Source organism: Eubalaena glacialis, chromosome 3 (assembly GCF_028564815.1).
Source record: "Eubalaena glacialis isolate mEubGla1 chromosome 3, mEubGla1.1.hap2.+ XY, whole genome shotgun sequence".
In the NCBI taxonomy this organism is placed as follows: Eukaryota; Metazoa; Chordata; class Mammalia; order Artiodactyla; family Balaenidae; genus Eubalaena; species Eubalaena glacialis.
Window position 1 is genome coordinate 88,315,948 of NC_083718.1, and position 26,498 is coordinate 88,342,445.

General features: G+C 39.1%; 1 long non-coding RNA gene across 2 annotated transcripts; it reads right to left on the reverse strand.

Moving 5' to 3' along the window:
- LOC133088244 (uncharacterized) lies at positions 1–26,427 on the reverse strand. Of its 2 annotated transcripts, none has more exons than XR_009700500.1 (8): positions 26,390–26,427; positions 25,985–26,067; positions 25,569–25,650; positions 25,164–25,225; positions 23,774–25,024; positions 4,774–4,829; positions 750–860; positions 1–207 (listed from the first exon to the last, which is right to left on the reverse strand). It is a non-coding gene; the product is annotated as an uncharacterized LOC133088244 (long non-coding RNA). The 2 variants fall into 2 exon arrangements; XR_009700499.1 differs by lacking the exon at positions 26,390–26,427 and adding an exon at positions 26,205–26,380.
- Positions 26,428–26,498: the final 71 nt, after the last annotated feature.

Consider the following 26,498-nt stretch of genomic DNA (forward strand, 5'->3'; position numbering starts at 1 on the left):
TCTGACGTCTTCTGCCAGCGTTCAGTGGGTGTTCTGTAGGAGCAGTTCCACGTGTAGATGTATTTCTCATGTATCTGTGGGGAGGAAGGTGATCTCCGCGTCTTACTCTTCCGCCATCTTGCCCCTCCCTCCACATTGTCTTCTTGCATATGCTGTTGCAGTTGAGAAGCAGAGGGTACGGCAGGGATAAAACCAAGAAGTCGTCTCCTGTTTTCAGAGGGAACATATAAATACCAATTTAACAACCCAAAACAAAGAAATCAGGTAAGGAGGAAGAAAACTGACACAGATTGATACAAAAAAATAAAACAGTAGAAGCAAATCAGGATGTAATTAATCAGTAAGTATAAATGGACTAAATTGCCAGTTAAAAGACTAAGTTTATCAGATTGCATAAAGCAAAACAAAACAAACAAAACAAAAAATATGTAGAGCTACGTACTTAAGACTCCAAATCTGACTGTATCATTCCCTGCTTAAAATTTTCAGTAACTCTCATCACTAATAGGGTTCACAGCATCAACTCAATTCACTCTGACTTAGAGTCAGTCAACCAACCTCTCTAGCCTTATTTTCTTTCAGCTACCTTTTTTCATCTGTTCCAGTAACACCGAACACTCCTAGCTCCGAACACTCCTAGCTCACTGCATTCACCATTTGTTTCAGGATTCTGTATCTTTGTTTATATGGTTTTCTCTTGACACACCTAACCCCTTCTTAAGAGTATTAATTCATCCAAAAGGACTTACTTTAGTTATCATTGCTTCTGGGAATTGGCCCCTAACCTTCAAGAATGTTCCAAATATCCTTCTTTTATGTTTTTTAAGGCACCTTGTATATTCCTTCATCATTCTTCTTACCTAAAAGATCAGGAGTAACAAACAGCAGAATTAGACCCAACAAGCTTTATATTGGAATTATCAGACATAAAATATTAAAAGTATATTTATAACATTTGTAGAAATAAGAGTGAACTGAAAATATGAACAAGAGGTGGGAGGGAATTTTCTGAGGTGATGGGAATATTTTGACGATAAGGTTGTGGATTACATAAGTGTACTCATTTGTCAAACTGAACAGCCTATCCACTTAAGATCTGTGCATTTCATTGCGTATAAAACAGTACTTAAGAAAAAATTTTGAAAATACCTTCCAGATTTTGTCCATCACTGCTTGTTACCTTAATTCAGGCTATAAATATTCCACATTTATTTTGTTATAATAATAAGGGAATTCTTTAAGTACAGAACTGTTTTATTTACGTTCATATCCCAGTGAATGGCCCAGTGTGTGGCACATTTTGTTCCCTAACCAGAAGTCCAGGTTCAAGCCAGTTGCTGAAATATAGCTCTACCTTAGCCATTCCACAGACATCAAACATCATCTAGTCTGTTCATTCCAGAACTTCAAGCTATTTCAAAACCAGTGAATCTTTTCATTCATCTCATTCATGTCCCCATTTGGCACCATTCAAAATACAAGTTACTTTAATTATTTGTCTTCTCTATCATCACCTCTTTCCAGTAATCCCTCTTCTTTGTTCCCCAGAAGCAACCGCTCATCTGATTTCTATTACCATAGGTTACTTTTGCTTATTCTAAACTTCTTATAAATGGAATTATAAATTATATACTGCTTTGTTTTTGGCTTCTTTTACTCAACGTTTTTGAGATTTATCCATGTTGTTATGTGTATCAGTAGTTCACTTCTTTTTATTGTTGTTCAATAGTATAAATATATCATAGATTATTTAACCATTGTTCTCCTATTGATGGACACCTGGGGTTTTTTTCCAGTTTGGGGCTACTACAAATAAAGCAGTTCTAAACATTCTAGAACAAGGCTTTTGTGGATAGATGTCTCTAGTTCTCTTAGATAAATACCTAGGAGTGTAACTGCTGAGTCATGGGATGCACATATGTATTTTTAGCTTTTGAAGGAACTGCCAAACTATTTTCCAAAGTGTTTGCACCATTTTATATTTTTACAGCTATGTATGAGATTTCCAGATGCTCTACATCCTCTAAAGCATTTGGTATTGTCAATCTTTTATCAATTTGTGTTTTAATTTGCATTTCCTTGAGAATCAGTGATGTTGAACACTTTTTAATATGCTTATTACTAATTCATGTCATTTTTGTGAAGCGTTTGCTTAAATATTTTGCAGACAATTATATGACTTATTATTAGTGAGCTCTAGGAATTCTATGCATATTCTATATGTATTATAAGCCCTTTGTCAAATGTATTTATTATGAATATTTTCTTCCAGCCTGTTATGTACCTGTTTTCTTAACAGTGTCTTTTGATGAACAGAACTTTTTTATTATAACAAAGTCCAATTTATGGTTTCTTTGTCTTAAAAAAATATGAACAAGAAATGAGAGATTATAATAAATGACCAGGCAGACTAGAAAAACAGCCAAATAAACTTTTAGAAATGAGATATAAAATCATTGAAATTAACTCAGTGGAGGGTAGGCAGAATAATGGTCCCCCAAAGATGTCCGTGTCCTAATCCCTGGAACCTATGAATATGTTATGTTACATGACAGCAGGAATTAAGGTTGCAGATGGAATTAAATTTGCTAATCAGATGTCCTTAATATAAAAAGACTAATACTGGATTATCTGGGTGGGCCCAATACAATCACTTGGGTACTTAAAAATTGAAGAGGGAGGCAAAACAGTCAGTGTCAGAGTGATGGATGTGATTTTCAAACTGGAGGAAGCAAACCATCAGCCAACAAATGTGAACAATTTCTAGAAGCTGGAAAGGGCGAAGAAGCAGATTCTTCTCTAGAGCCTCCAGAAAGGAATACAACCTTTGACTTTAGCCTGGAGACCCATTTAGAAATTCTGAACTATAGAACTGTAAGGTCATAAATTTCTATTATTTTAAACATTGTTTAAATTTGTGGCAATTTGATATGGCTGCAATAGTAAACTACTACAATGGGTTAATCAGATTAGACACAATGAAAAGAGAATTAGTGGAATGGAACATAGATCTAAAGAATGCAGTAAAGAAGGACAAAGATGGAAAATACAGTAAGTCCCCTACATATGAACGAGTTCCATTCTGAGAGGTATTTGTAAGTCCAATTTGTTCATAAGTCCAACAAAGTTAGCCTAGGTACCCAACTAACACAATCTGTTATATAGTACTGTACTGTAATAGGTTTACAATACTTTTCACACAAATAATACATTAAAAAAACCACAAAAAATAGAGAAAACATTTTTAATCTTACAGTACACTACTTTGAAAAGTACAGTAGTACAGTATAACAGCTGGCATACAAGGGCACATTCACATCTTTGAAAGTTCACAACTTGAAGGTCTGTATGTAGGGGACTTACTGTATGAAAGAAGAGAATAGGGACAATGGGTGAGATGTAATAGTCAATTTGCTGGAAATTCAATGGGTGAAATTTTCTAAAATTTATGAAATATATTAAAACTTAAGTTTCAGGAAGCAATGATTCCCGAACAGGGAATAAATAAATGAAAAGAAATCCCCATGTAAACATATCATAGTAAAACTTCAGGGCACCAAAGACTAAGAGAAGATCTTAAAATAGACATACAGAAAAAACAAATATAAATAAAAAAACAGAAAAACAAAAATAAACAAAACCAATGAACCAGATAAACTTCAAGGAATAAAATTTATACTGAGAACAAATTTCTCAATAGCAAATGGAAGGGTAAAAATAGTAGAATAATATCTTCAAATTGCTGAAAGAAAATAACCTAGAATTGTTTACTTGGTTAAAATATCACTTAAAAATTAGAACAAAATAGACATTCTCAGGCAAATGAATACCAAAACACCAGGCCCACAACACTTTACAAAAAATTTCTACCAAATAACCCAGAAGGTCATTCCCTTTTTGTATATATACATTCTTCCAGAGGATAGATAAAGAGGTGGTGTCTCTGATTCATTTCATGGGGCCAGTATAACCTTAATAAAACAACGCCAATACAAGCAAGGAAAATGGTAGGCTATTCTTACTCATGAACATAAGTATAAAAATTCTAAATAACATAAAAACAAATCAAATCTGGCAATGTGTATGGACTAATTCGGTTAAACTGACTTTGTATTTAACAGATTAGTATTAAAAATCTATTCTCATAACTTAGCAAGTAAAAGAACTTAAGACTTATCTGCCTACTGAGTGCATTGTCCTACATATTTTTAAATGATTTTTTCCTCAACTTTTTACAATTATCTTGTCCAAATGTAATTTGACATCAATTTTTTGGTGACTCATCTTTAGTAAATCTTCCAAAAACATCAACTTTTTCTACACATTTTATCAGTTTATCTGACACTTCTGGCATATAACAGGTGGGAACAAAGGTGCTGATTCTCAGCTAATACTCACCATACAAGAGCACTACTTGTTAACAATGAAAAACTTCCACACCAGTTAGTAAAGAGGAATTCTCTACTTACTTAGAATACAAGTTGGAAAGTGACATCAGCATGTGGCAGCATAAGACATTCCTCCTTTTTAATCCCCCTCTTTAATCAACAAATTGGACATCCATAACAAACAAGGGCGCCGCAGTGAGGGTTTCCAGATCTTGCACCTTTCCCCAGGGGATCCAAGGGGAATCTCGCCCACCAGTTCAGCCAGTAGCAGACAGACATACCTCCATACAAACTGTGGAAGCAGCAGAGCCAGTGAGACTTCCTGGACGCCTCTTGCTGCTGTTGAGCAAGAATTAGGTGAGTGCTGAAGAGGCTAGGTACTCACCCACAAGAGAGAACCTGCAGAATCCAGCCCTCCTGAAGGGAGAATACAATACACCACTGGAGAAAAAGGAAAAAAAATACAATTGGCCTTTGAACAACGTGGGGGTTAGGGGCACCCACCCTCTGTGCAGTTGAAAACCTGCATAGAACTTATAGTCAGCCCTCCATACACTCATGGTTCCTCTGTATCTACAGTTACACATCCATGGATTCAACAGACCTCGGATCATGTAGTACTGTTGTATTTACTATTAAAATAATCCACATATAAGTAAGTGGACCCACATAGTTGAAACTCGTGTTTGAGTCAACTGTGTATGAGTGTGGTCACAAGGGAAGCAGGAAGAGAAACTTTCCCAGTGCTACCCCCACCAGAAGGCCCTGATTGGGGCTGATTTATCAGGCAGAGGCGACACCTCTCAATCACCTGGCTCTTGTGGCAGTGGGTCTTACATTCAGGGGCCCCATAGGACTGTAACAAATGGAGAAAGAGTTCTTAACCAGCTGCCACTAAGATGAACCTGCCGTCTTCCTGTGAAAGGGGCCAATTAGCTTATCTTCACAGCTGTGGCCTTAGGGGCAATCTTCTAATTAAACACATTAGTAGAAAGAAGGAACTAAAGACTGGAGTGGAAATAAATAGAGACTAAAAAGAAAATAAAAAAGATGAATGAAACTAAGAGCTTTTTTAAAAAAAAATAAACAAAAGAGAAAAACTTAGACTCACCAAAAAAAGAGAACTCAAGTGCAATTACAAAGAACAAGGATATATTACAAATGATAATCACATAAATACAAAGGATCATAAGAGAATACTATGAAAAATTATGTCAATAAATTGGACAACTTAGAAGAAATGGATAAATTCCTAGAAATGTATATAACCTACCAAGACTGAATTATGAAGAAATAAGACCAACTGCTGGTAAGGGGATTGAATCAGTAATTAAAAACCTCCTAACAAACAAAAGTCCAGTACCTGATAGCTTCACTGGCAAATTCTACCAAACATTTAAAGAAGAATTAACATCAATCCTTCTCAAACTCTTCCAAAAATAGAAGACAAGGGAACACTTTCAAACTCATTTTATGAGGCCAGCACTATCCCGATACCAAAACCAGACAAGGACACCACAAGGAAAGAAAATTATAGGCCAATATCCCTGATTAACATAGATGCAAAAATCCTCAATGAAATATTAGCAAAACAAATTCAATAATACATTAAAAGAATCTTACACAATGATCAAGTGGGATTTATCCCAGGGAATGCAAGAACAATTGAATTGTAGATGTTGAATCAATGTGATACACCATATTAACAAAATGAAGGGTAAAAACCATATGATCATCTCAATAGATGCAGAAAATTCATGTGACAAAATTCAAATCTATTCATGATAAGAACTCTCAACAAAGTGGGCATGGGGGAACATACCTCAACATAAAAAAGCCACATATGATAAGCCCACAGCTAACATCAATTTCAGTGTTTAAAAGCTGAAAGCTTTTCCACTAAGGTAAGGAGCTGGACAAGGATGCCCAATTTGCCACTTTTATTCAACATAATATTGGAAGTCTTTGCCAGAGTGTGTAAGCAAGAAAAAGAAATAAAAGGCATCCAAACTGGAAAGGAAAAAGTAAAACTGTCTCTATTTGCAGATGACATGATCTTATATACAGAAAACCCTAAAGACTCCACCAAGGGAATAGGGCAAGATGGCGGAAGAGTAAGACGCGGAGATCACCTTCCTTGCCACAGATACATTAGAAATACATCGACACGTGGAACTGCTCCTACAGAACACCCACTGAACACTGGCAGAAGACGTCAGACCTACCAAAAGGCAAGAAACTCCCCACGTACTTGGGTAGGGCAAAAGAAAAAAGAAATAACAGAGACAAAAGAATAGGGACCTGCACCAGTGGGAGGGAGCCGTGAAGGAGGAAAGGTTTCCACACACTAGGAAGCCCCTTCGCGGGCAGAGACTGCGGGTAGCAGAGGGGGGAAGCTTCAGAGCCACGGAGGAGAGCGCAGCCACAGGGTTGCGGAGGGCAAAGCGGAGAGATTCCCGCACAGAGGAGCGGTGCCGAGCAGCACTCACCAGCCCGAGAGGCTTGTCTGCTCACCCGCTGGGGTGGGCGGGGGCTGGGAGCTGAGGCTCCGGCTTCGGTCGGATCGCAGGGAGAGGACTGGGGTTGGCGTCGTGAACACAGCCTGAAGGGGTTAGCGCACCACAGCTAGCCGGGAGGGAGTCCGGGAAAAAGTCTGCAGCTGCCGAAGAGGCAAGGGACTTTTTCTGGCCTCTTTGTTTCCTGGTGCGCAAGGAGACGGGATTCAGAGCGCCACCTAAACGAACTCCAGAGACGGGCGCGAGCCGCGGCTATCAGCGCGGACCCCAGAGACGGGCATGAGACGCTAAGGCTGCTGCTGCTGCCGCCACCAAAAAGCCTGTGTGCGAGCACAGGTCACACTCCACACCACCCCTCCCGGGAGCCTGTGCAGCCCGGCACGGCCAGGCTCCCATGATCCGGGGACAACTTCCCCGGGAGAACGGCGCGCCTTGGGCTGGTGCAACGTCACGCTGGCCTCTGCCGCCGCAGGCTCGCCCCACATCCGTATCCTTCCCTCCCCCTCGCCCGAGTGAGCCAGAGCCCCCGAAGCAGCTGCTCCTTTAACCCCGTTCTGTCTGGGCGGGGAACAGATTCCCTCAGGCGACCTACACGCAGAGGCGGGTCCAAATCCAAAGCTGAACCCCGGGAGCTGTGCGAACAAAGAAGAGAAAGGGAAATCTCTCCCAGCAGCCTCAGAAGCAGCAGATTAAAACTCCACAAACAACTTGATGTGCCTGCATCTGTTGAATACCTGAATAGACAACGAATCATCCCAAATTCAGGAGGTGGACTTTGGGAACAGGATATATTAATTTTTCCTCTTTTCCTTTTTTTGTGAGTGTATATGTGTAGGCTTCTGGGTGAGATTTTGTCTGTATAGCTTTGCTTTATAATAGCTTTATTTTATTTCATTTTATTTTCTCCTCTTTCTTTCTTTATTTCTATTTTTTCTCCCTTTTACTCTGAGCCGTGTGGATGAAAGGACCTTGGTGCTCCAGCCAGGCATCAGGGCTGTGCCTCTGAGGTGGGAGAGCCAACTTCAGGACACTGGTCCACAAGAGACCTCCCAGCTCCATGTAATACCAAATGGCGAAAATCTCTCAGAGATCTCCATCTCAACACCAAGACCCAGCTTCACTGAACGACCAGCAAGCTACAGTGCTGGACACCCTACGCCAAACAACTAGCAAGACAGGAACACAGCCCCATCCATTAGCAGAGAGGCTGCCTAAAATCATAATAAGGCCACAGACACCCCAAAACACACCACCAGACGTGGACGTGCCCACCAGAAAGACAAGATCCAGCCTCATCCACCAGAACACAGGCACTAGTTCCCTCCACCAGGAAGCCTACACAACCCACTGAACCAACCTTAGCCACTGGGGACAGATACCAAAAACAACAGGAACTACGAACCTGCAGCCTGTGAAAAGGAGACCCCAAACACAGTAAGATAAGCAAAATGAGAAGACAGAAAAACACACAGCAGATGAAGGAGCAGGGTCAAAACACACCAGACCTAACAAATGAAGAGGAAATAGGTAGTCTACCTGAAAAAGAATTCAGAATAATGATAGTAAGGATGATCCAAAATCTTGGAAATAGAATAGACAAAATGCAAGAAACATTTAACAAGGACGTAGAAGAACTAAAGAGGAACCAAGCAACAATGAAAAACACAATAAATGAAATTAAAAATACTCTACATGGGATCAATAGCAGAATAACTGAGGCAGAAGAACGGATAAGTGACCTGGAAGATAAAATAGTGGAAATAACTACTGCAGAGCAGAATAAAGAAAAAAAAATGAAAAGAACTGAGGACAGTTTCAGAGACCTCTGGGACAACATTAAACGCACCAACATTCGAATTATAGGGGTCCCAGAAGAAGAAGAGAAAAAGAAAGGGACTGAAAAAATATTTGAAGAGATTATAGTTGAAAACTTCCCTAATATGGGAAAGGAAATAGTTAATCAAGTCCTGGAAGCATAGAGAGTCCCATACAGGATAAATCCAAGGAGAAACATGCCAAGACACATATTAATCAAACTATCAAAAATTAAATATAAAGAAAACATATTAAAAGCAGCAAGGGAAAAACAACAAATAACACACAAGGGAATCCCCCATAAGGTTAACAGCTGATCTTTCAGCAGAAACTCTGCAAGCCAGAAGGGAGTGGCAGGATATACTTAAAGTGATGAAGGAGAAAAACCTACAACCAAGGTTACTCTACCCAGCAAGGATCTCATTCAGATTTGATGGAGAAATTAAAACCTTTACAGACAAGCAAAAGCTGAGAGAGTTCAGCACCACCAAACCAGCTTTACAACAAATGCTAAAGGAACTTCTCTAGGCAAGAAACACAAGAGAAGGAAAACACCTACAATAACAAACCCAAAACATTTAAGAAAATGGGAATAGGAACATACATATCGATAATTACCTTAAATGTAAATGGATTAAATGCTCCCACCAAAAGACACAGACTGGCTGAATGGATACAAAAACAAGACCCATATATATGCTGTCTACAAGAGACCCACTTCAGACCTAGAGACACATACAGACTGAAAGTGAGGGGATGGAAAAAGATATTCCATGCAAATGGAAATCAAAAGAAAGCTGGAGTAGCAATTCTCATATCAGACAAAATAGACTTTAAAATAAAGACTATTACAAGAGACAAAGAAGGACACTATATAATGATCAAGGGATCGATCCAAGAGGAAGGTATAGCAATTGTAAATATTCATGCACCCAACATAGGAGCACCTCAATACATAAGGCAAATACTAACAGCCATAAAAGGGGAAATCGACAGCAACACAATCATAGTAGGGGACTTTAACATCCCACTTTCACCAATGGAGAGATCATCCAAAATGAAAATAAATAAGGAAACACAAGCTTTAAATGATACATTAAACAAGATGGACTTAATTGATATTTATAGGACATTCCACCCAAAAACAACAGAATACACATTTTTCTCAAGTGCTCATGGAACATTCTCCAGGATAGATCATATCTTGGGTCACAAATCAAGCCTTGGTAAATTTAAGAAAATTGAAATCGTATCAAGTATCTTTTCTGACCACAACGCTATGAGACTAGATATCAATTACAGGAAAAGATCTGTAAAAAATACAAATACATGGAGGCTACACAATACACTACTTAATAACGAAGTGATCACTGAAGAAATCAAAGGGGAAATCAAAAAATACCTAGAAACAAATGACAATGGAGACACGACGACCCAAAACCTATGGGATGCAGCAAAAGCAGTGCTAAGAGGGAAGTTTATAGCAATACAAGCCTACCTCAAGAAACAGGAAACATTTCGAATAAACAACCTAACCTTGAACCTAAAGCAATTAGAGAAAGAAGAACAAAAAAAACCCCAAAGCTAGCAGAAGGAAAGAAATCATAAAGATCAGATCAGAAATAAATGAAAAAGAAATGAAGGAAACAATAGCAAAGATCAATAAAACTAAAAGCTGGTTCTTTGAGAAGATAAACAAAATTGATAAACCATTAGCCAGACTCATCAAGAGAAAAAGGGAGAAGACTCAAATCAATAGAATTAGAAATGAAAAAGGAGAAGTAACCACTGACACTGCAGAAATACAAACGATCATGAGAGATTACTACAAGCAACTCTATGCCAATAAAATGGACAACCTGGAAGAAATGGACAGATTTTTAGAAATGCACAACCTGCTGAGGCTGAACCAGGAAGAAATAGAAAATATGAACAGACCAATCACAAGCACTGAAATTGAAACTGGAATTAAAAATCTTCCAACAAACAAAAGCCCAGGACCAGATGGCTTCACAGGCGAATTCTATCAAACATTTAGAGAAGAGCTAACACCTATCCTTCTCAAACTCTTCCAAAATATTGCAGAGGGAGGAACACTCCCAAACTCATTCTACGAGGCCACCATCACCCTGATACCAAAACCAGACAAAGATGTCACAAAGAAAGAAAACTATAGGCGAATATCACTGATGAACATAGATGCAAAAATCCTCAACAAAATACTAGCAAACAGAATCCAACAGCACATTAAAAGGATCATACACCATGATCAAGTGGGGTTTATTCCAGGAATGCAAGGATTCTTCAATATACGCAAATCAATCAACGTGATACATCATATTAACAAATTGAAGGAGAAAAACCATATGATCATCTCAATAGATGCAGAGAAAGCTTTCGACAAAATTCAACACCCATTTATGATAAAAGCCCTGCAGAAAGTAGGCATAGAGGGAACTTTCCTCAACATAATAAAGGCCACATATGACAAACCCACAGCCAACATTGTTCTCAATGGTGAAAAACTGAAACCATTTTCACTAAGATCAGGAGCAAGACAAGGTTGCCCACTCTCACCACTATTATTCAACATAGTTTTGGAAGTGTTAGCCACAGCAATGAGAGAAGAAAAAGAAATAAAAGGAATCCAAATCGGAAAAGAAGAAGTAAAGCTGTCACTGTTTGCAGATGACATGATACTATACATAGAGAATCCTAAAGATGCTACCAGAAAACTGCTAGAGCTAATCAGTGAATTTGGTAAAGTAGCAGGATACAAAATTAATGCACAGAAATCTCTTGCATTTCTATACACTAATGACGAAAAATCTGAAAGTGAAATTAAGAAAACACTCCCGTTTACCATTGCAACAAAAAGAATAAAATATCTAGGAATAAACCTACCTAAGGAGACAAAAGACCTGTATGCAGAAAATTATAAGACACTGATGAAAGAAATTAAAGATGATACAAATAGATGGAGAGATATACCATGTTCTTGGATTGGAAGAATCAACATTGTGAAAATGACTCTACTACCCAAAGCAATCTACAGATTCAATGCAATCCCTATCAAACTACCACTGGCATTTTTCACAGAACTAGAACAAAAAATTTCACAATTTGTATGGAAACACAAAAGACCCTGAATATCCAAAGGAATCTTGAGAACGAAAAATGGAGCTGGAGGAATCAGGCTTCCTGACTTCAGACTATATTACAAAGCTACAGTAATCAAGACAGTTTGGTACTGGCACAAAAACAGAAATATAGATCAATGGAACAGGATAGAAAGCCCAGAGATAAACCCACGCACATAGGGTCACCTTATCTTTGATAAAGGAGGCAAGCATATACAGTGGAGAAAAGACAGCCTCTTCAATAAGTGGTGCTGGGAAAATTGGACAGATACATGTAAAAGTATGAAATTAGAACACTCCCTGACACCATACACAAAAATAAACTCAAAATGGATTAAAGACCTAAGTGTAAGGCCAGACACTATCAAACTCTTAGAGGAAAACATAGGCAGAACACTCTGACATAAATCACAGCAAGATCCTTTTTGACCCAGCTCCTAGAGAAATGGAAATAAAAACACAAATAAACAAATGGGACCTAATGAAACTTAAAAGCTTTTGCACAGCAAAGGAAACCATAAACAAGACCAAAAGACAGCCCTCAGAATGGGAGAAAATATTTGCAAATGAAGCAACTGACAAAGGATTAATCTCCAAGATTTACAAGCAGCTCATGCAGCTCAATAACAAAAAAACAAACAACCCAATCCAAAAATGGGCAGAAGACCTAAATAGACATTTCTCCAAAGAAGATATACAGATTGCCAACAGACACATGAAAGAATGCTCAACATCATTAATCATTAGAGAAATGCAAATCAAAACTACAATGAGATAGCATCTCACACCAGTCAGAATGGCCATCATCAAAAAATCTAGAAACAATAAATGCTGGAGAGGGTGTGGAGAAAAGGGAACACTCTTGCACTGTTGGTGGGAATGTAAACTGATACAGCCACTATGGAGAACAGTATGGAGGTTCCTTAAAAAACTAAAAATAGAACTACCATACGACCCAGCAATCCCACTACTGGGCATATACCCTGAGAAAACCATAATTCAAAAAGAGTCATGTACCAAAATGTTCATTGCAGCTCTATTTACAACAGCCAGGACATGGAAGCAACCTAAGTGTCCATCATCGGATGAATGGATAAAGAAGATGTGGCACATATATACAATGGAATATTACTCAGCCATAAAAAGAAATGAAATGGAGGTATTTGTAGTGAGGTGGATGGAGTTAGAGTCTGTCATACAGAGTGAAGTAAGTCAGAAAGAGAAAAACAAATACAGTATGCTAACACATATACATGGAATCTAAGGGAAAATAAAGGTCACGAAGAACCTAGTGGCAAGACGGGAATAAAGACACAGACCTACTAGAGAATGGACTTGAGGATATGGGGAGGGGGAGGGGTAAGATGTGACAGGGTGAGAGAGTGGCATAGACATATATACACTACCAAATGTAAAACAGATAGCTAGTTGGAAGCAACCGCATAGCACAGGGAGATCAGCTCGGTGCTTTGTGACCACCTAGAGGGGTAGGATAGGGAGGGTGGGAGGGAGGGAGATGCAAGAGGGAAGAGATATGGGAACATATGTATATGTATAACTGATTCACTTTGTTATAAAGCAGAAACTAACACACCATTGTAAAGCAATTATACTGCAATAAAGATGTTTAAAAAAAAAAAAAGACTCCACCAAAACACAGTTAAAACTAATAAATTAAGTAAAGTTGCAGGATACAAAAATTAATATACAAAAATCTATTGCATTTCTATACACTGATAACAACTCTCAGAAAAGAGAAATATAGAAAACACACCCATTTACAACTGCATCAGAAAGAATAAAATACCTGGGAATAAATTTAACCAAGGAGGTGAAAGACCTGTACAGTGAAAACTATAAGACATTGATGAAAGAAATTGAGGAAGACACAAATAAATGAGAAGATATTCTGTGCTCATGGGTTGGAAAATTTAATATTATTACCATGACTATATTACCCAAAGCAATTTACAGATTCAATGCAATCTATGTGAAAATTCCAATGACATTTTTCACAGAAATAGAAAAATAATCCTTAAATTTGCATGGAACCACGAATAACTAAATAACTGAATAACTAAAGCAATCATAAGAACAAAGCTGGAAGCATCACACTTCCTGATTTCAAACTATATTACAAATCTATAGTAATCAAAAGAGTATGGGATTGACATAAAAACAGATGCACAGGACAATGGAACAGAATAGAGAGCTCAGAAATACATATATGGCCAATTAATTTACAACAAAGGAGCCCAAAACATACAAAGGGAAGGGAGAATCTCTTCAGTAAATGGTGCTGAGAAAACTGGGCAGTCACATGCAAAAGAATGAAACTGGACCCCTATCTTACACCATATACAAAAATTGATTCAAAATAGATTAACGACTTGAATAAGACCTAAAATCATAAATCTCCTAGAAAACATAGGTGGTAAGGTCATTAACATCAGTCTTGGCAATGATTTTTTTTGGATTTGGCACAAAAAACAAAGGCAACAAAAGCAAAAATAAATAAATGGGACTACATGAAATTAAAAAGCTTCTGTACAGGAAATCATCAACAAAATGAAAAGGAACCTACAGAGTAGGGGAAAGTTTTTGCAAGTCATATATCTGATGAGGGATTTATATCCAAAAAATATTTTAAAAACTCATACAACTCAATAGCAAAGAACCACAAACACTACAATTAAAAAGTAGGCTGAGAAACGGAATAGACAGTTTTCTAAAGAAGACATACAAATGGCTAAGTGGTTGATGCAAAAGTGATCAACATCACTAATCATCAGGGAAATGCAAATCAAAACCACAATGAGATAACACCTCACATCTGTTAGAATGGCTACCATCAAGAATACAAGAGATAACAAGTGTTGGAGAGTGTGGAGAACAGGGAACCCTTGTACACTGCTGGTGGGAATGTAAATTGGTGCAGCCACTGTGGAAAACAATATGGAGGTTCCTCAAAAAATTAAAGACAAAATTACCATTTGGCCCAGTGATCCATTTCTGGTTATATTTCCAAATACAAAATATCAAAGAGGAAAAAATGGGAATCTTGACATTTGCAACACATGGATGGACTGTGAGGGCATTATAGTAAGTGAAATAAGCCTGACAGAGAAAAACTAATACTGCATGTATCACTTATATGTGGAATCTTAAAAGAAAAAAAAAAGTCAAACTCAGGGAGTAGAAAAATGGATGCCAGGGATGGAGGCTGGGAGAAATAGGGAGAGGTTGGTAAATGGGTACAAACTTTCAGCTACAAGATGAATAAGGTCTGAAGATCTAATGTAAACATGGTGACTATAGTTGATAACACTGTATTATATAATCGAAATTTGCTAAGAGAGTAGAACTTAAATGTTCTCACCAAAAGGAAGAAAAAAAGATAAATATGTGAGGTATTGGTTGTGTTAATTTGGAAGGAATCATTTCATAATGTATGCATGTATCAAATCACCACAATATACACTTAAAATATCATACAGTTTTATATATTAATTATACCTTGATAAAGCTGAAATTTAAAAGAAAAAAAAAGAGAATAAATATTAGTCACCTGGAATAAGCGTAAATATATTAGCTGTCTCAATAGATGGGTGATGGGGAGTTAAATAGAATATACAATTATTTTTGTAGTCCTATATAGAGGTAAGTAAATGTAACAAAGAAAAAAAATCACTGACGAAAAATAGAACCAAAGGTAGATGGTAAATGTAGTAGGCTAAATTACTGGTGTTAACACTTACCCTTTACAGTATCCACATCCTCACACCTGGACTTTGGGTGGCTATATCACCTGCTTGGATCAATGGAATGTGGGTAGAAGTGATAGTCTGCCATTCTGAGCCTCAGTCTTGAGGCCTCAATTGTTTATAGTTGTCCTCTTGCCCTGTGCTATCACCATGTGATCTTCCAATGAGTAGCTGTAATCCTGTTAGCCTGTACCTTAGTGGAACACATGTGAAGCAAAGCTATCCCTGGCTGACCTGCAGAACTTAGTGAGAGGCAGGGCTCCCTCAGCTAACGCAGAGGACTTGCAGATCCATGAGTGAAATAAATGCTTATTGCTGTAGAACACTTAGAGTGTGTGGTTGTTTGTTATACATCAAAAATTAACTAATACAAACAATGAGAAAACAGCCATTTCATTTTAACAATTGAGATAGTAGGTATGATGAAAATGAAATATCTAGCTCTCTAATAAACTTGATCCCAGAATCATAACATGGTTTGCACATACTTGGAAATAAGTCAACTAACATTTGGGTTGTCACCCAGCAAGAACTGCACAGGTGCCAAACAACACTGTATTAAATGGTAAACTACTTCCCTTTTATAATAAAATAATAATATATGGAAATTTGCCAAGGAAATATTATTTGCCAAGGAAATACTAAGAGCAAGAATCAGAATTGGCAAATGTTAATTTTAAACAAAATAAAATTCAAGAGAAAGCATCAAAGAAAATTACATCACACCAATAAAAGGTATAAGACAAATATAACTGTCATTAACTGTTTTGTACTTACAACTATAGTTTTAAATGGTTTCTCTCGCTATATCTATCTATCTAGATATATATCATAGATGTATGTGTCAATTATGCTTCAATAAAGCCAAAATTTAAAAAAAGAAGAGAGAAACTTAAGTAACATGAAAAAAGATTAACTATACCAAATTATATATATAGCATAAATTGAGGTAATTTTCTCTGTATTAACATATCGAAGGGGAAAAAAAAGGATGAGATTATCACCATAGATGCCACAAAAGTCTTTAACAAACTTCACTAATCATTCTTATTTTTTAAAATACTCAAATTAGGAATTGATGGATACAGCCTAAACATGATAAAATATATACACGTTACTCCTACAGCCAATATTTTACTAAATGGGAAAACACTAAAGCCATTTCTAATAAGGTCAAGAACCAAGAAAGATACCTATTATCTCCTCTACTATTTAACATTGTCCTGGAGGTTTTAGCCAATGTAACTAGAAAGAGAAAACAGAGACATAAGAATTGGAAAGATGATGTAAGACTATCTATGTTAAAAGGTGATATGAGAGTTTAACTAAATAATCAATTATAAACTCAGGCAATTAAAAAAATAAAAACCCTCAGTAAAGTAGCAATATATAAAATTTTAACATACAAATTCAACAGTCTTCATATATACAAATGATACATGATTAGAAAACATCAAGGAAGAAGAACACATTTAAAATTCCAATGGAAAAAAACCTATACACTGGAAACTACAAAACATTGATAAAGGAAATTGAATATGACTCAAAGAAATGGAAACATATCCCATGCTCTTGGATTAGAAGAATTAATATTGTAAAATGGCCATACTACCCAAAGCAATCTACAGATTTAATGCAATCCCTATCAAAATACCCATGACATTTTTCGCAGAACTAGAACAAATAATTCTAAAATTTATATGGAAACATAAAAGACCCAGAATTGCCAAAGCAATCCTGAGGAAAAAGAACAAAGCTAGAGGCATAACCCACCCAGACTTCAGACATACCACAAAGCTACAGTAATCAAAACAGCATGGTTTTGGCACAAAAACAGACATATAAATTAATGGGACAGAACAGAGAGCCCAGAAATAAACCCACACACCTTCGGTCAATTAATCTTTGACAAAGGAGGCAAGAATATACAATGGGGAAATGACAATCTCTTCAGCAAGTGATGTTGGGAAAGCTGGACAGCCTCATTTAAATCAATGAAGTTAGAACACACCCTCACGCCACACACAAAAATAAACTCAAAATGGCTTAAAGACTTATACATAAGACATGACACCATAACACTCTTAGAAAAGAACACATGCAAAACACCCTAGGGCATAAATTGTAGCAAAGTTTTCTTAGGTCAGTCTACCAAGGCAATAGAAATAAAAGCAAATATAAACAAGTGGGACCTAATCAAACTTAAAAGCTTTTGCACAGCAAACGAACCCATAAACAAAACAAAAGGATAACCTACAGACTGGGAGAAAATATTTGCAAACGATGTGACTGACAAGGGCTTAATTTCCAAAATATACAAACAGCTCATACAACTCAATATCAAAAACAAACAATTCAATCAAAAAATGAGCAGAAGACCTAAATAGACATTTCTCCAAAGAAGACAACAGATGGCCAACAGGTACATGAAAAGATGCTCGACATCACTAAATTAGAGAAATGCAAATCAAAACCACAATGAGTTATCTCCTCACACCAGTCAGAATAGCCATCATCAAAAAGTTTACAAATAATAAATGCTGGAGAGGATGTGGAGAAAAGAGAACCCCTCTACAGTGTTGGTGGGAATGTAACTTGGTGCAGCCACTATGGAAAACAGCATGGAGATTCCTTACAAACTAAAAATAGAGTTACCATATGATCCAGCAATCCCACTCCTGGGCATAGATCCAGAAAAGATGAAAACTCTAATTTGAAAAGATACACACACCCCAGTGTTCATTGAGGCACTATTTACAATAGCCAATACATGGAAAAAAACCCAAGTGCCCATCAACAGATGAGTGGTTCAGGAAGATGTAATATATATATCACACAATGTAATATTACTCAGCCATAAAAAAGAATAAAATATTACCATTTGCAGGAACAGAGATGGACCTAGAGACTATCCTACTAAATGAAGTAAGTCAGACATAGAAAGACAAATATTAAATGATATCACTTATATGTGGAAAAATATTTATATGTAAAAACTAATACAAATGAATCTGTATACCAAAGAGAAGCGGAGTTACAGACAGAAAACAAACTTATGGTTACTAAAGGGGAAAGGGAGAGAGGGGAGAGATAAATTAGGAGTATGGGATTAACATAAAAACTACTATACATAAGGTAGATAAGCAACAAGGATTTATTGTATAGCACAGGGAACTATATCCAATATGCTGTAATAACCTATGATGGAAAATTATCTGAAAAAAAATATGTATATATAACTGAATCACTTTGCTCTACACCTGAAACTAACACAATATTGTAATCAACTATACTTTAATAAAAAATAAAATAAAATTGCAACAATAAAAACAAAATATTCAAGAATAAAATCAACACAAAATGAGTAAAATCTATACAAGGAAAACTTTAAAATACCCCTGGGGACTTCCCTGGTGGTGCAGTGGTTAAGAATCCACCTGCCAATGCAGGGGACATGGGTTTGATCCCTGGTCGGGGAAGATCCCACATCCTGCGGAGCAAATAAGCTTGTGCACCACAGCTACTGAGCCTGCGTTCTAGAGCCTGCGAGCCACAACTACTGAGCTCACATGCCACAACTACTGAAGCATGTGTGCCTAGAGCCCGTGCTCCGCAACAAGAGAAGCCACCGCAATGAGAAGCCCACACACCGCAACGAAGAGTAGCCCCCACTCACTGCAACTAGAGAAAGCCTGCGTGCAGCAACGAAGACCCAATGCAGTCAAAAATAAATAAATTAAATAAATAAATTTTTAAAAATCAGGGTAGAAATGACAAAAAATGGACAAAAGATATGAGCAGACAATTAACCAGAATTTTATTATACTTCACTTATGATTAGTGAAACTCAAAACTCCGCTTATAAGTCATTTCTCACTTATTAGATTGGTAAAAATTCAAATGTTTGACAACAAGCTTTTTTAGAGAGATATAACTAAATAGGCACTATCATTATATTGCTAGTGGGAATACAAATTCCCCTATAGGGGAATAGCTAACAAAACTACATATTCATTTACTCTTTGACCCATTAATCCCACTTATATAAATTTACCCTGAAGATCTATGTGTACTAAGAAAAGATAAATACACAAGATCTATTTGAGCATTATTTTTAATTGCAAAATACTGAAGCTACCTAAATATTCATACCTAGGATACGGGCTGGAAAATTATGGCACAACCACACAATGGAGTAATATGCAGCTGTAAAATTTTTAAAAGCTGGTTCAACTAGTGAAGCAGAATGAGCTGAGGGGTTGCTGAACTGGAGCAACTGAGTTCTTTCCACACCCAAGACTGGGAAAGCTTAAGGAAAGGAGGATAGAGAGGCTTCTTCATTGTAACTCCACTGGAACCAGACAACACCCTGCCTCACTGAGCCACAGGAACAGAGGCTCATGCTTTCTACTTGTGAATCCTCCATCACCTAAGGCAGATGAACACAAGCTAGTTTAAGGAGACAAGAGAGGGGCTTCTCTGGTGGCACAGTGGTTAAGAATCCACCTGCCAATGCAAGGGACACAGGTTTGAGCCCTAGTCCAGGAAGATCCCACATGCCACGGAGCAGCTAAGCCTGTGCGCCACAAATACTGAGCCTGCGCTCTAGAGCCCACAAGCCACAACTACTGAGCCCTCATGCCAGAACTACTGAAGCCCGCGCACCTAGAGGCCATGCTCCACAACAAAGAGAAGCCACTGCAATGAGAAGCCCACGCACCACAACGAAGAGTGGCCCCTGCTCGCCGCAACTAGAGAAAGCCCACGCGCAACAACGAAGACCCAATGCAGCCATAAGTCAATCAATCAATCAATCAATCTGTGACTCTTTTAAAAAAAACTGGACAAAATATAGAAAAAAAGTCTTCAGACATTGGACAATAGGAAGCTCTGAACTGTGACCCCTAAAAGAAAACAAACAAGGTGAATTCTACCACACCTAAGCTTTCTTCTTGCAAACAACTTCTGGAATATGGCACAGGGAAGGAACGACAACAACAACAAAAAAGTGCGGGAACCTTGCTGAGTTAAAGAAAATAAACACAATTCAAGAAATCTTGAATTTTTGCACAGAGTAAATGAGGAGGGAGACACACAGAGAAGAGTTACTGAAATATACATAATGCGTCCTATGAATCAATAGTTGAATATAAATCTGTGTATGGTAGGGTAAACCTCCATGAGGCTGGGAAAGAACAGATTCCACGCAAAGAACAGTGACTAGGAAGAAGACAAATAATTCCTAGAGATCACACTGTGCTGGAGATCATTACAGCCAGAGTGGAAAAATGGAGAAATCTCACTGAGTATACAGGGCATCCAATAGAGACATCAAAAAGGCCATGCCTTAGAAGTGGGTCCAAGTCAGCCCTCGAGCAAAGACTACTATAGACCTGCCCTGAATGAATTTTAAAACAAGCCTCAAAAGAATCATACTGAACACAAGTAACTTAACTTCTGGGGAAAATAAAGTTCAACAATCTTTAAAAACAAAATTCAGTAACCAACAATGTATAATTCACAATGTCCAGCTTCTAATAAAAAGTATTATACATAGGACAGGAAAATATGACCCATAACCAGGAGAAAAATCAGACAACAGAAACAAACTCAGAAATGAAAGAGATGATGGAGTTAGGCAAAAATATTAAAACATATATTATAATTATGCTTATATGTTCAAAAATGAAAAGAAATATGAGCATAAGGAGAGAAATGGAAGATATAAGTATAAATGGAACTCCTAGAGATGACAAAATATCAGAAATAGAAATATTACTGGATATGGTTAATAGCAGATTAGAGATTGCAGAAGAAATTTTCATTAAACTTGAAGACATAGAAAAAGAATTTATCCAAAATGAATCAAAGAGAAAAAAAGACTGAAAAAAAAAGTTTTAGTGACTTGTGGGACGATGGTAAGTAACATAGTATATCCAAAATTGTTGTCTCAAAAAGAGATGAGAGGCTGGGGTAGAAAAATATTTGAAGAAATAAAGGCTCAACATTTTCTAACTTTTTGGAAAAGTATAAACACACAGAATGAAGACTCTCAATGAACTCTTGAGCAAAATAAACCCAAAACTCCAATAGCTATTTTCACTATAGAAAACGTTCTCTTCTTCCTACAAAAGACAATGTCTGCGTGTGCATGTTTCATACTAAGCACTTCTTTTCCTGGGAGATCGCAAAAGCCATCCTTTTGCTCCAAAGTGAATTGGAGAGTGAACTGGCCCCTGAAGAGGGAGCGGTAGGATCCGGCCACCTGGTGTGCAGTGGCTTTGAGCAGAGATATGACCACGGGAGGTGGTGGGAAGCTTTTCCTCTAACCTGATGGCCCCAGTTGCTCCTCCAGACCTCGCCGCATCCCCTCAGCTCATCCTCGTGACAGGCTCTCGGCGTGCTCCCGGCTTCTGTCACCACTCAGCACTCTCTCCAGCCTCAGTTAGCCACCAGCAGGGCCTGATAATGGACTCTTACTTTGATTGTGGTATTTTGGCCTCCAGGTGAAATCCCTAAGGGCTCTGCCATGCACTCCAGTCCTGTGACCCTTGCCTTCCAGGAGCCATGCAAGAAGCAAAGCCACCAAAGGTCCTTAAAACTGCAAGAAGGATGGGCCTGCCCCCCTTCTTCACAGCTCCCTGTCTGCTGAGGAGGACCCGGGTCCCACTCCTCCACACCTGCTGGAGGGTCTGGAAGGAGTCAGAGATGTGGCCTGGTGGGGCAGGGCGAAAGGCAGGGGGCCTCTCCTGCAGTCGTTGAGGAACCACCAGCCAAGGTCCACCGGGCCCAGCACTAAGCAAAACAGGCATCGTTGGTAGAGGACCTGGTGGCACTGCTTCTGAACGCCCCAGGGGCTTGGGAACCAGCAACAGCACATTTCTCGCCTCATCCTCTGAGGGTCAACTCGGGGGAAACGGGACCTGCTTCCTAGCAATGGAGCATGTGGTCCCCACGCCGGAGCTCCACGGCAGATCGTAAAGCTCAGGACTGAGCAGCGGTGCCCCGCAGGACAGTGTCGGCAGGGGCCCGACGACCTGACCCGGGGCCAGCGCGGCTGGGTCACAGTCAGGCTGGGCGTCGGTCTACACTGCAGCACCTGAGTTCTTTGAATCCACGTGGTGAGAGCAGTGATTCCCAGATGCCGTCTCGTGCTTAGCCTAGACCTCCTATTTCTATGCTTCTATGATCTCCAAGAAGTGTACTGACCTCACTCTAAATATACTGTCCGATTTTGTCATCCTAACTTCTCTCTGGGACTTGGGGGCTACTGGCCACACCAAGCCTGTTGCAAGTCTTGTGTAAATGAACCAGTGATCATTTTTAAGTGACATGTGAGCGGCCCCCAGTTGTGCCAAAGCCTAGTCTGTGTCTTCACAGTGCTTTCGAATGTGTGTATGTGTGAATAAATGTATGATATATATTTATACATGCTGCTACAGCGATACGTTAAAGGCCAACATAACTGGTGGACAGGGTCAGTGAGAGGAAATGAAACAATCTTTTCGGTGGCTATTAAAGCAAAATGTGTGTAAAGAAATAAGTTTTTCTTCCCCTACTTTGTTTCTAATTTCTGCACGCGTCCCTAGGCTGAGTGGGGAAGAATAGGAAAGACAAACTGTCAGGAAGAGCTCACCTCGCTGTCCAACGCTTGAAGTCTAAGTTTAAAAGAATGATTATTTACCCTCTTGTCATTTTGTAACAATCCCCTTATCTAAAAATATTAAAGGGCAGTTCTTACATTTAGAGTGCCTCAGAATCAGCTGTGGAGATTACAGAAGCTCCTTCCTGGGCTCCAACCCCCAGAGGTTTCGTTGGCGTGGGGCCCTAGAGTCTGCATTTTTCACGTAAACACAAACCACATGTTTCTGATGCGGGTGGGCTGCGGATCCCAGTTGAAAACCTATTGTTCTGTAAGACTGATTCGAACCTATAAATAAGTTTGTTTTCCTTTAATTAAGAATCCTTAATTGAAAAAGTGGATAAGTCACACCACAAATTGACATAAAGATCTCAAAGCATTCCTTGGGAAAAGTCCTTAGTTACGTTCTTTTGCTTTCCAGCATTAAAACCGAGCACTTGCTCCACAATTATTTCCTAGTAACAGTTGAAAAATTAAAACAAACAACAACATGAACAAAAAAACTCACGGACTTCCCTGGCGGTCCAGGGTTTAGACTGTGAGCTTCCACTGCAGGGGGCACGGGTTCGATCCGTGGTCGGGGAACTAAGATCCCGCAGGCCCCGCCGGCGTGGCCAAAAAAATAAATAAATAAAATAAAGATAAAAATAAAATAAAAAATAAAACAACTCAAACATTGTCACCACCACCGCCACCAATTACCAAAAGGCCCATCAGAAGACTCAGGCCTGAGGTAGACACATGTCCCACTTCCGTAGTAGATGAAGTGACCTCGACTTCTGCTTTTACACTTGGTTGTTTACGTATTTTCCGTAAGTGCCTTTGGCTGTCACTACAGAGGAACTCACTGGCAGAATCAGCAGAATGGATGAAAAGTCAGCCGAACTATGAAGTATTACTTAAAGATAAAGCAGTAAAATTTGAGGACCTCTTGCCCTGTGGTGATGCAAGCATCCCAGCAATTCTTCCTTCCTCCCTGTGCTGCCAGGGCTGGAAGGTATTGATGATACAATCAGTAATCAATGGAGAACTCAAATAATGCTTTTAAGAACTTCATTTTATGGACGTTAACATTTATGAAAACAACAGCATATGCATCGTGTAAATCTCAGACTTGGTCAGGGTTGAAACCGTGTACGAGCCCCCGTGTCCTTGTCTTTTGAAGTAAAGTGCTGACTCAAGAGTTAATGATTAGGGAATGTGAAGGTGTAGAAACAAAGAACAGCTGTTGGGCTGGGGAACGGGCAACAATTTAGACTATAAATCCGCCACATGGCAGAATCACCGAACTCCCAGTTCACTGAAGCTTCAGATAAAGGCCTGACACACACTCCTAAGTGGTTTTACAGGGAGCAGACCCCCTCCAGATGGAAAGTGCTGCCCACAAGCACATAGACCCTGGACTGGTTGAAACCAGAAAGTTGATGACGCTTGAAACTTCCCCTTGATGCCAGCCAGTCTGAGAACTGTCCGCGAGCTGATCACGCCCTGCTCCTCGGACACTGTAAGACTCCTCACTACGCCCTCGAGGGTGGGTCACACAGTCTTGAGGGCATTAGCCCGCCGTGGCCCCCTCTGCCTGGCAAAGCAATAAAAGCTACTCTTTTCTACTTCACCCAAAACTCTGTCTCCGCGTTCCTCTTCGGCACCGGTGAACAGAGGCCAAGTTTCGGCAACAGGATCCAGTCACAAATTACTTTGGGGGAAAATTCCTAAAAGCCAGTCTTGTGTTTCACCCTCTGAAAAGTAGTTCTTCACCCTAAAAAAAAGAAAAAAAAAAAAAAAGTTGCGAAAAATGTATCTTCGGAATGGAGGATTCTACGGTATTTAACTTTCCATAAATTATACTCTTTCCCTCTACGTGTTAGAACCCATTCTTAAAAGCAAATGAAATCAACCTGTGTCACCACCACTGTCTTCCAATTTGCTGTAATTCCAGTGAGAACCATGTTGGGTACACCTGTGCAGGAAATAGGGCGAGAGTCCTTTAGGGAAAAAACGGAAAGGAAAAAAGATACCTAATGTAATGCTTTAAACATGTACCAATATCTCTTGACCTGTCAACCTAGGACAGACAGACAACCTGCAGATTTATATAGGGTTCACTAGGTCCCCCATCTTATTACTGCTAAGGTGAATGTGCTAGACACTTAGTGAATTGGTGTTCTATGTCTGCCGTAATAAGTGACCATGAGTTTAGTGGCTTAAAAGAACACACATTTATTATATTACAGTTCTGTAGGTTAGGAGTCCAACAAAGGTCTCACTGGACTAAAATCAAGGGGTCAATAGGGCTGCCTTACCTTCTGGAGGCTCTAGGGGATAATCTGTTTCCTTGTCTTTTCTAGAGATCTTTTTCAGAGATTCTCTGAGCTATTACTCTCCCTGGAATAAAGCATATTTCAGATGAAATGAGCCAGAGTTTATTTCTGATGGCTGCAGAGACAGAAAGGAGGGGAAAGGGGAAAAGCAGGGGGAGGAAAGGAAGCTTCTTCCTGGAAGTTAGCTGGGTGCTGAGTTCCTTTGTTGTCGGCTCCAGGATTCTCCGGAAGAGTCAGCTTCCCCCTTAAGCCAAAGGCACCCTCAAGGATCAAGTTACTCCGCTCCTTGCTCTCTGGTCTGAAAACACAAGTTGGCTGCCTTCTTCAGCCTCCCCTCGCCCCGCCCTCAGGTCTAACCCAGTCTCACCCAGGAAGAGAAGACAAACGAACAAACCAACCTCGCTCTTCAAGCAAACAGGTCATCTTCCTATCCCTTATTCTGGTCATCAGCTTCTTTTTCAGAATCGTCATTTCTTGTATTCTGTATGGTGAGGAAAGGAAAAACATGGTCCCTGGGATACCACGAGATTGAAGTAGGAAGGACGTGCACAGAAAATACACCGAGTAGCACTCTGAGATGTAACCCTGAATCTACATGTCTACACACAAGACACATACATAAATATACACTTGTATCCATTGTTTTACAACTTCTTTACTTCTTAAAAACATTTTGCATCAGCATAACACACGATCCCAGAATTCCTTTCCCCGGCGTGTAACGCAGGACAAAAGGTAAGAAGAATTCGAGGAGGCTGGCAAAATCCGCCGGTATCTCAGATAAAGGGTAAGAGGCGTGTTACCTCGGCTTGGTGGGCTCCCGAAGTGGGCGGGCGTGATGACATCACTTCCCCCCTCAGCAGCCGGCCCGCCCATTGGTCATCTCGGCAGGGCGGGGACAGGGCGGGGGTT